The 11,541-nt window shown below is 42.4% G+C and overlaps 1 protein-coding gene across 2 annotated transcripts in view; it reads left to right on the top strand.

The window, feature by feature from the left end:
- Nucleotides 1–346: 346 nt before the first annotated feature.
- Nucleotides 347–11,541, top strand: part of SETD3 (SET domain containing 3, actin N3(tau)-histidine methyltransferase) — a 58,619-nt gene continuing 47,424 nt past the window's right edge. The window contains exons 1-2 of one of the 2 annotated variants that reach the window (XM_057377624.1): nucleotides 407–442; nucleotides 4,109–4,279. The gene's annotated coding sequence lies outside the window, so the exon portion shown is untranslated. Of the gene's footprint in view, nucleotides 443–4,108; nucleotides 4,280–11,541 lie in introns of both variants that reach the window. The other variant, XM_057377625.1, reaches the window with a different exon arrangement.

Below are 11,541 nucleotides of genomic sequence, written 5' to 3'. Positions count from 1 at the left end.
CGCCAATGGGAAGATACATCCCCCRTCTCCCGCCCAATCCCGGCTCGTTCAGCGGCTGCTGAGCTCAGGGAGGCGGGCGATGTACGGCCGCACCGTGCGAGAGAAYCAATCGCAAAGCTAATGGAAAAGATGACCAGYCTTAGGAACCAATAGAGACCTGAAGGCGGGCACACAGAGACTGAATGGCAGCCAATGAGAGCGCTGCCATGCCCTTTTATGAGGCTGGCGGTGAAGGCGAGTGGGTGCTGATTGGGGATTGGCCGCCATGGGCGCGGGAGGGGCGGGGCCTTCCGGCGGGCGGCAGCTCGGCCAATGGCGGCGGGGGGCGCAGAGGGGGTGGGGCCGGGCGGAGCCACCGCCTCCCCACCGCGGGCAGCGGCGTCCGGCACGGGCTCGGCTGCGCCGCTCCCTTGGGCCAGGCAGGAGCGGCCGCTTGCGGGAGGTAAGGCGGGGCCTGCCCGGACCCCCTCCCCTGCCTCAGCCCCTTGCCCCGGCGCGGCACGGGCCCTTCCCCTCACCCCTCTGGGCGGCCTCGCCTCGCCCCGCTCTGCCTCCTCCTTCCCCGCGGGAGGCGCCGCTCTTTCCGGACACCCCTCCCGAGGCGCCCCTCGCCGCCCCCACCTTCCCCCGCGTGGCCGGACCGGGGCCGGTCCGGGCCTCCTTCCCCCGGGAGTCTCAGCTTTTGTCCCGGCTGGCCTTGGCCTCTCCCCCTGCACGGCCGGAGGGGCCGGTGCGTCCCCCGGGTCTGCCGTGGGCGGGCCGGGTTCGTTCCAGCCCGGCCTGCGCGGGTTTCAAGTGAGCGAGGCGGCGGCACTAGCGTTTTCACTTGCCCCATCCCCCCTCGAGAGGCTGATAGAAACGAGAGTCAAGCAAATGGCTTAAAACTGCTTTCCCCATGATGTAATTACTTTTTTTTTTATTATTATTTAATATGTAACACGGTTTGAAATGTGTCCCTATTCCAGCTTCCCAGAGAGCCTCCCGTGCCCCCAGYTCCCGGGGTCTGGCTCAGGGGCGTCTCTTCAGAGTCCCCTGGCTGGAGAAGAGTGCTCTGGTTTCTTTCCTTTCTCACCCTGTCTGCAGCCTGCCTTAGTTAAGGGGTTAAATCTTTGGAGGGAAGAAAAAATGGTGGGCAGGGTGTAAAATTAGAATAAATCATAAACTGCTCATCGGCAGAGGTGTTACTCCTGAAACAGCCTCGGTGTTTCAGCTTTCCCATATTGCTACAGGAGCTGCCCGTCCCATGAACCCTTCCTCCTCTTCCTTACCGAGCAACACTTGGTTAAGAGTTGCTTAAGCTGGAGCTGTGCTTTGCATTTAGTTCTTAGCAAACTCTTAAATTTTGAATTTGGCATACCGTTTTTTACCCTACATTCAGCTATCTGGATAAGCTCAGGTCTTCCTTTTGGAAATTGTCCATCACATTTCAAAGCTGCTCTTGCCCCAAGCTTGGCATCTGCTCTTCTAGATGGACTTGTCCTTGGAACCTAAGCTTGCTCCTGAGATCAGATTGAAAGTGGATTTTCTTTGTCCCTTCTAAGAGTACGTAATGTAAGCACCTGTCGATTCAAGTGACAGCTTTGTTCTCTGAAAATTGCTACAATGTTAGCTTAATGTCTCTCCAGTGTCTTCTGCTTTCAGTTGTTGTGAGCTCATAACTGTCAAGTGAAACATAAGAGTTTTGTAGGTGAGTAAACAACTGTGGCATTCTGAATGTCCACTATCATGTTCCTGGTATAAAATAGTAAGCCAGTGTACAAGTTGTTGGAGGGAAAGGCTTGATGGGCTCAAAGGTGGGGGTGGCTTCCTGATATTTTTGCTCAATTAAGTAACTTAATATGGTAGAGATTCAAGCATGCTGGCTTGTGCCTTAATAAAGTTTTCRGTTATGTTTAGCAGGGGTTGAAGTATATATTACAGTACAGTTGAAAACACATTCTTGGCATTATGTGCTGAGAAATAGATTTAGGGTGTTGGTTGAAGAAATACCACAAACCCCCCAAATCATTTGTAATCTGTATATCCCTATTTCCAGAGCTGGCTTGATCTGTTGCTGCCATCAGATGTGCCTTGAAATAGACTTCTGATTTCAGTATGGTACAGAAATTAAAAATAAATTGTATCATACTTCTCTGCATGGAAAATTGTACATCTTCATGATGTTTTCATTGTTATAAATCTAGTTAGACATGTGTATTGTATCTATGCAATACTTCGCCGTAGTGGTGSCTATTATATAGTTAATCTGATAAATTGGGTAGTTCTCAGCAAGTGACTGTTTCAGTCAGTGGTTGCTCTGAACAAAAAAAAAAGAGGCATTTTAAAGGTACTGGAGATCTTGGGGGATGTGTATCTTTTCTACTGGRCTGTCATAGTGCTTGGTGCATGAGACCTCATGATGCCTGTGGCTTAAGCCTTTGGAGGCCTGGGTGGTTCTGTTAAGTATGCCCATGCTGATGGTTGAAGTCAGAGTGGCTTGCTTTATTCTCAACTAGGAGTTACATTTTATAAAGTGAGGTTATTATTTTCTAAATTAAGAACATTATTTAGGAACATGCGGATGAAGACACTACATAAGGGTGGTTTTTAATTAATTCTGCTCTAAAGGAATTAGGAAAAAAGTTTGTGGGAGTCTTCAGGAGAAGCAAAATTCAAGCAAAGAAGTAAAATTATAAAAGTGGGTTGGCAAGTTGGTAGAGTTTAATAGCTTTTTTTCTTCAAAGAGTAAGTATTTTTTCTTTCTGGTCAAATTGCTGTCTGAGGATCTGGTTCAAGAGAGAGACGAGGGAATTAAGAGCTTGCTTCCTAGATAGTAAGCATTCTATGGAATGATCAGTGAGGTGTTGATAGCAGGAAGCACTCCATCAGCTTAAGAAAGCTTTAATGGGAGGGGAAGGGATGTAGGGACAACCTATGGTAAATAATGTAATAGTTCTAAATTAGCTAGCTGATAAAAGTGAATTAAGAAATACGTACTTTTTTTTTGAGCTGTTCTCCTGGATATGGACTTTTTTTGCCCTTCAGCATTTTGTGCTACCTTCAAATTWATAATTTCTTACCAGAGGTTTATATTTAATTCATGAGGCAGTCTTGTGTTTAGTATCTAGCTAGGTTCAACTAGGTGGGGGGAAGAAAATGTCAAAATGTCAGTACTTACTTTTTTTAGTATATTAGTACTATCTGAAGCATCTGAAGTCAGAATACTGTCAAGACATGTTTTCTCTGATTCTTATGATAATAAATGTCTTTTGGAATTTGMTTCCGAACAATTAGCTAAATTTGCTGTAGTTGGTGATTTTTGTAAGTCTATCAAATAAATATTTAGCTGATTTTATTAGTGTCTTTTGATATTATTCTGTAGATTGGCTTCTTCCCAGAATCACAGTAGTATTTGTATACCGTCATTCTTTCCTTAACCTTACATTAAAATGGGATTAGCAAAGTTTGTTCTTTGCAGGGTAGATGTGTGCAGTGTATACAGCAGTGGTTTGGTCTTTCCTGTTTTCTGGAGACTTTAGGCTGATGCTCATGTTGGCAAATTTGTGGTGGTACAGCYTTTTATAGTGAAGGGGATGATTTGATTCTGGCTATCCTTCGCCAGATAACTTATTAGAGACACTTCAGCTTCCCAGATTTGGTTTTAGGTATCTAATAATGTTTTTAATTTAGGCTATTACGTAAAACATGGGGAAGGACCTCTCAAAATTAAAAGTACAGCAGGAGTTCTTCATTGCTCCGTAAAAATACCCCATTATTGTTATCTGGCGTTAGTCTTGTGTATTTGCAGCTAGACTTTGTAGAGGCTTGTGTTTGTAGTGATTCAGAGATGAGTTCATGCCCAAGTGTATTTTGACATTGCTTTGCATTTTTGGTCTTGCCCTTCCTCTGTTTTGACCTTCTTTGCTCCCTTTTTCTGTTTTTAGCTGCTCTGCCCTACATTGCCTCTTGCTTGCATCTCTTCTGCATTCTCTTCTAACAAATGACTATTCCAGTTGCACCATCTATCCCTGTCTGTCCTTTACCACTTCCCATACTGCTCAGGTAGTCTGCTAATCCTTTTTCTTTCTTTGAAACAAGAAAGAATTAGAGCTGTATTCTTTCATTTCAGTTCTGGGTTCTGTGACCAAGCCAAAGCAGCAGACATGTCACTACAGGGAGGATTCCACCTGTTTTCTAGCCTGGGCTGAAACATGCAGAGATGTGAATGACTGTGCTTGAGATCAGTTTTATCTCCAGGTGCCTGCAGGTGTTTACAGGCTCTGAAGTTGGCCAGATGCAGGTAATACATAAAGCAGAAATAAATGAAAAAACATATTTCTGAGAATGTGAGCTGCTAATCTCCTATTAGGAATCAAACTATAATATCCCTTGTAACTTGAGAGGTATCTTTTTACTTTTCAGAAGGATTTTCTGAGCCTGATGTTAAAAGTCTGTTAGGTACTGGGGGATTAATGATTAGTATCTAGTTCCTGGCTTATTTTATTCTTGGGTATATTCCCAATATCTCTGAAGGAATTGGCTAACCTGGCCTGGGAAGTGCCTACCACAATGTTTGAACATTAGTGTTTTAAGGTAGGCCAAAAATGCTTTTGTAATTAAAGATGGACTGTAAACTGTATCAATTCTATTTAGTTGCTTTTTGATTTTTTCTGTTAAGAGTGTGATAAGCTGCACTGAAAGGAGGGGAGTCCTCCTCTGGAGCTCTTGTATTAGCTGTGGGATTCTAGCCTTTTGCATGCAGACCAGTTTGTAGGTTGTGCGTTTTATGTTTGTATATATTTTAGAATATGATAAATAGTGATGGAATGACCTCAATTAAACTAAGTCTCTTGCATTGCAAATGCTGCCTGTATTTTTAGTTAATCTTGCTTTGTCTTTAATGCTTTATAGCACTAGTGCCCAAAGTTTTCAAATAGTGTTTCAGTAGAACAGGAATAGGATGTGATGTGTGGATTTCTACCTCCATGGAATCTGTGGTGTTGATCCAGAACTTCACTGGTGTTCTGGGTGTTGCCCGGTGTGTCCATTCTCATGATAAGTTAAGGGAATGTGAGTTACTTTGTGGGAAGGGGTTGGTGCCAACCAATCATGAAGGCCATGCTGTTTCCTGCCCTTGACAGGTCCTGTGGGGGTTGTCTTTGTGGCCATTGTTGGAGGTGCCTGGTTATTGTTATTTGATGTCACTTTATAGATGTGGCCACATAATATCTTCAAGAGCTGAGAGAAGGAGATTTTGCATGTAATAACTTCTGTATTGAAATCTTTCTGRCAAGGACTTCTGAAAGATCTCTTTTTACACGTTTGCATCTAGGTAATTCAAGTGAACAGTGTCTTAGTGTCTGCAATTACATAGTTTGTGTAACTCTGTGTCTACTTTGTCCCACTGCTCAAGTCATCAGTGAGGATGATAATCAGTGTTAGTCCCAGTACTAATCCCTGGGGAATGCTGGTGTGAGTGGCCTCCAGCTGAACTTTGTGCCATTCACCACAGCCTCTTGAACTCAGCAGTGCAGCCAGTTTTCAGTCCACCTCACTGTCCACTAATTTAGTTGGTAGTTCATCAGCTTGTCTGAGTTTGTGGTGGTAGATGTTATTGAAAGCGTTACAAATGTAGAGAACATCATCCACTCTTCTCCCATCAAGGTTACAGGGTTGGTCAGGCACAATTTCCCCTTCATAACTCTATTTTCATTATTTCCAATCACTTTGACCTTCATATGCTTGGGAATGGCTTCTAGGTTTACTTGCTTCAACAGCTTCCTTTCACTTGGCACTGGTGGGGCCACATCTGGAGTGTAGCATCCAGTTCTGAGCTCCCCAGTGTGCCGGAGGTGGAGTTATGGAGTTACTGAAGAGAGGCCAGTGGAGGGCCACTAAGATGATTAAGGTACCTTCCTCATATGAAGAAAGGCTGGGAGAGCTGAGACTGTTCAGCCTAGAGAAAAGAGGGCTCGGCAGGATCTTCTCACTGTGTATGATTACCTGAAGGGAGGGTGCCTTCTGAAGGCAGAGTCAGGTTTTTTGGGGGGTTCCCTGCCCAGTGACAAGAAGTAATAGGCACAAACTGCAACAGAGGTCATTCTCTCTGAGCATCAGGAAACACTTTTTTACTGTGAAGGTGACTGAGCACTGTCTGGAGACTGAGTCTCTATTATTTAAGATATTTAAAAGCTCTCTGGACATAGTCCTGGGCAACTGACTCTGGGTGACAGTGCCTGAGCAGGGGGGTTGAACAAGTCAGTCTCCAATAAGCCCTTTCATTGGGAGTTTTTTGGTTTTTTGTTTTTTTTTTTTTTTTTTTTTTTTTTTTTTTTTTTTTTTTTTTTTTTTTTTTTTTTTTTTTTTTTGTTTGTTTTTTTAAGTTTTTTTAAATGTTTGTATTCCTAATCCTATTTCACTAAGGATAAGTCTTCCTTACATCACATCTCAGGGCCTGGGAATCCTGAAGGCAAGTCTTGTCATTGAAGATGACATGGAGTATCAGTCTTCTGTGTCCTTTGTCACCAGATTCGCTGGCCCCATTCAGCACAGGCTCACACTTTACCTTGTCTTCACTTCCTTTAACTCATGATGCACCTGTAGGAGCCATTCTTACTCTCCTTTTTGTACTTTGTTCCTCACCAGATTCAACTCAAATGGGTTTTAGCTTTTCCGTTCCTACCCTTGCATGCTCAGACTGTGTTTTGATTTCTCCTGAGTAACCTGTCCATGCTTCCGCCTCTTTGGAATTTTTTTTGAGTTTTGTCAGGAGTGTCTTGTCCATTCATGCAGACCTCTGGCCACCTTCACTCAGGAGCATCTTGTCCGCTGATGCAGACCTGCCACGTTCACTTAATGTCCTGCACATAGGGATGGAGCATTCCTGAGCTTGGAAGAAGTGACCATTGAAAGTCTCATCTCTTAAGATCTTAAAAATGATTGAGTAGTAGCAGAATAGCTTTATTTCCATCCTTCAGTTTTCAATTCTGTACTCTTAGAAGAAGCGAAAGTAGTAGGCTGCTAGAGTGTATTTTGTGAAATCATGAACAGATGCCTGAGTTAACAAATACAAAGTTACCCTTGTGCATCGAATCTCTAGTTACAGGCAGCTGTAGAAGATTTGTTTTATCATTTGAGATTACTTTTGTTTTCCTAAATACAACAGAATATTATTTATCATTTTCAAAACTATCATCCGAAAGTAGAAAGTGTTAGGCATATAGATGATTTTGATACCTGTACAGACAGCGTATCAGGGTTTGTTAAAATGGTTCTGTTTTACTGCTTTGGTAGTCACTACAACTTACTCTGGTTTTAACTATTGTTTTAGCAGACTTTCACTGGGATATGATGAAACGTCACCAATATATTTTTCCATTCTTTTGATAGAATGGGATACAGGTTGATACCAATGTTCATAAAGCTTCTCTTCTTAGTTCTTCAAAACCAGTGATAAAATGTTCAGMTCTTACAGTCTTAGCTGGTTTCCTACACCTATTTGCAGGTTTATTTATTCAGTTTTGCTGATTGAATCCTTGACACAAAAGCATTTCTTTAATGCRTCTGCATGGATTCTTTCTTGTTGAATATGTTATTCAGATACAGGCCAATAGCTATTTCTAAATGCCTGCAACCCATTTGTCCAGGATTTAGTTTTTTACTTAAACAGAACTGACTTTTTAAAATAGGCTCACAACCTTCTGGGTCAATTTCCCCTGCCTTGTACAGGCTGTGGCATCTGGGTGGTCTGTGAGCTTCCAGGTGACACTGTTAGTTAGAGCTGTTGTGATTCAGGAAACTGATGACTGACACATTTCAACAGTGTTGTTGTGGAGCTCCATCTCTAATCTCTGTAGCCAGCAGCCCTTCTGTAACTGCTACTGCTCACTGTGGAGGGYAACTGCCTAGGTTTGGATATTCCTGGTATGTCTTGATGGTTGTAGGCTGTCATTGAGATACATTATATGTATGTATGTATTTACAATCTTGCAACTGGATAATCTTTTCTTTGGAAACTGCCTTTTTCAAATGAAGTAGATCTTAGCAGGAAGCTGAGCCTGTGTATGGATGKTTTTTTTTTTTGCTTAAGGAACTTAATGTGCTAGGATAGTATTTTTAGACTTGCAGTAAGTAGTAAGGGTTGGCTGGTGAAGAAAGAAATGGCTGGTTACTTTGGATGACCACCTACGATGTTTAATCTTCCCCTTTGCTAAGCTGAGTGGCATTGATAGCATATTAATATATTAACTCTCCTTGAAATAGAGAAGCATCCATTCCCTCTGGAGTATGCTGCACCTGATTCTGTCAGTCAGAAGCAAGTAAAATGGATGTTGTCAGACCAATTTGAGAAGCTTTGTGTGCTGATACAGTAAGTATGCTGATAGAACTGAAAAACTTAGAGTTGCAGAAAATGACTTTTGGGTTTTCTTGTGGCTGTCAAATTCAGATTGGGTCTATTCTCTGCCCCTATTTCCAAAAGACAGCATTCAAGCAGTTATWTGTTCCCAGCTGATGCTTGGGAAGAGTGAGCTCTATAAGGGCTCATGAAATGACTATTTTTACATTTGTCAATGCCCTATTAGAAAATAGAAATCCCGTTTTCAAGACAGTGACAGATAATATTATGATTTCCTTCTGTCACTGTAGGATGCCTGGCTTCTACAACCTGTTTCTCTTGCTTACAGTCTTCGAATCTATGCCTGAACATAAAAAACTAGCCAGTTGCACTTTAGGCATTTAGAAGAGAAAAATGAATAAACTAATATGAAAATTGCTTGCTCAATTCTGTGGTGTCTAAGAGTTGCTCTCTAAGCGGTTTGGAGATATAGCGTAGAGTTTTGTATAATGATATGAACAGCCAAACAGTTTGCAAACTCTAGTAAGTGATTGCAGTCTTAAAGGCATGGTGTATACCTAGTTTGAAAGTGGGAGGTTAGTGTAGTGATTCCAGTTTTATTTGTTATGCTGGGGATTTACTGGAGCACTCCAAGACAGCAAAATTCTGTGCAACTTTGAGGAACATTTTACCTTCTGTAAAGATAAAGTTGTATCTTTTCTGGAAAACTCTCAAATGGCAGATCAGGTTAATAACAAAAAGCTGGTTTGAGCACATTTTTGCCGACTTCTGTCCTGACAGTATATGACATGTTGGCCTAAGGCATAGGACATGAGTAGTCTAGTTTTGGAAAGTGCTGCTGCTCCCAGAATGCATTTTTCTCTGGTGGATAGAGATTTACCAGTATCACCTGCAGCAAGATATCAGGAGCAGCTTTGCTACAATAGCCACAGTGTTTGCATTCAGTTCTGTCCTTTGTGTCTCTCAGGAAGAATTACTAGGTCTGAGTGGAAGTCATCTGTATCTATCTACAGATTTGCCGGACTGGTAGATAATGGTTCTATTTGTGGTAGCAGAAAACTCGGCTACAAGAACTGGAAATCATAATAACGCTAACAGGCAGTCTTGTCTGGAGTCATGCTGCTGCTTCTTTCCTTGTTTGAGGTTATATTCAATAGGAACATTTTCATTTTGGGCAGATGGAGTTAAATTTCATTTTGCAAGTGTTGCAGGTGTGACTTGTTGGTTAATACAATGTCCGCTCATTGGTCCTGCCAAAGGAGACTCAGTGGTCTGGTGAGGGACACAGGACTCTSGCTGTAGCAGCAGACCCTGAGGCTGCTGCCTCAACTGAGTTATAGCTGCAGCACAGGAGGCTGTGCAGGTCACACATGAGATGGAAGGTGCTGGGTCTGCAGAGGCCTGGGACTGTTGGAAGTTCAAACTGCTGGAATCTGGCGCAAGTGGATTATCTTTGCTGGCTGTGCAGGAATGAGATAGGCCCAGGAAACTGAATGCAGGTACTTAGAAATAAGAACATTGAAATATCTATTTGCAGGGGTCAGATGCAAGACAAGCTCAGGCTTCATAGAGGCTCATAGGGAGACTATGGAAATCTTAGCAGCTCTTTATCTGAACCTACTGCTTAGAGGGTTTGGTCAGCCCTACTCTGTGATTCAGTACATGCCTGGGGGTTAGAGGGATAGGTTGGTGACACAACTAGGGGTGTGCACCAAATTATAACAGGGCAGGAAAACAGATTCTCAGCAGGCATTTTAACAGTTTATTAGTATACCAGAGGCAGTTACCATGTGAAAACATGCTGGTCAATCTTTCTTCCTTAATACGGAGAGGAGGGCTTTGTTCAGAAAGTTGTTGTCTTCCTACGTGTTTTGGAACTGGAGTGGGCAATGTACTTACTCTGTAATGTGCATAAAACAAATGGTTTAAAATATTTCTGCTTTGGTCTATGTTGTCACCTACAAGCATACAAAAAAAAGGTGCTGCCTAGCAGGTCTTCCATCATTCTTCCAAATTTTGAGGATTAAAATTCTGAGAAGCTGATGGCAGTTTACAGTACCTTATGGTCTGTATACATTTTGGTTATTACTTTTTCAAACATCTGAAAGCTCAGGGATGAAGCCAAGTGATGGTTAATACTGCTGTGTCTTTCTTGTTCCTTAGAGCCCCGTAAATGTGTGTGTTAAAAGCTTCCTTATTTCAAACCATCACGGTGTTTGAGTAAACATGGAGGAGACTGTAAGGCCTCAGCTTGCCAACTGTGAATGCCAGAAGATATGAAGGGGCTTGAAAGAATATGCTGCTTCACTTTCAAGATCTAGAAAAAAAAAGACCAGAAAACTGCCAGTTTTTCACATTAAGTTTCTAGACACCTTCTAGAGTAATCACGTTTTGACCACTAGCTAGGGAGTGGGCTTAAGGCAAGTGGGTTTGGAAGACTCTGACAGTTGTTAAGCCCTCAATTACATCACTTACCAGACATTCATAGCAAAAACTTCTTTTTTTTTTTTTTAATGTGCATAACTTTTAATGTCAGAAGTTCCTTGCACAACTGTCAAGATAGTACTCTTTTGGGATTTAGAAATGTGGAGTGCTCAGCCTRCCCTGGGTGGTTTCTGAGGACACTAAAATTGCAGTGAATTGGAGTGTAATTGTACATGGGCTTGAGGGCTCTGATCTCTCCCATAAGGGCTTGCCAGCAAAAAAAAAAACAGTTCTGTAATAAATGCATTGGTAAAATGTTTCCTTTGAGCTATTAAGCAATATCTCCAGAGTATTTCTTATCAATTGCACTGCAGTAAATCTGTGCGCTGCTACAATTTATACATTGTCAACCATTGTGCAACCTTGCTATATAACAAAGCACTCGACTCTCCTCAAACTTTATCTGGGCATATATGGAATGAATTATGCTCATTCATTATTTCCATGAATGACCAGTGATAGATTTTTGTATATATGTTTACAACGAGCTGATGTCACTCTGCACCCAGAGCAGCAAGGCAGGCAGGTGTATCCTCTGTCTGGGTAAAAGCGCCAAACATTCTCATGGAGGTGCAGTGCCACTCCAAACTTTTTCCCTCCATACGACCATGATGCAATTTCAACATGAGCTGTTGGGTATCTTTTAGGAGTGTACAAGGCATGCAGTGTCATTTAACAGGAAGCCCCTTAACTGGCTTAAATATTCCCACATTTTGGAAGGG

The sequence above is a fragment of the Malurus melanocephalus genome, unplaced genomic scaffold (genome assembly GCF_030028575.1).
Source record: "Malurus melanocephalus ecotype Western Australia unplaced genomic scaffold, MMel_1.1 scaffold_320, whole genome shotgun sequence".
Classification (NCBI taxonomy): domain Eukaryota; kingdom Metazoa; phylum Chordata; class Aves; order Passeriformes; family Maluridae; genus Malurus; species Malurus melanocephalus.
Note: the sequence above shows the minus strand (reverse complement) of the source record. Positions and strands in the feature narration are given on the sequence as shown.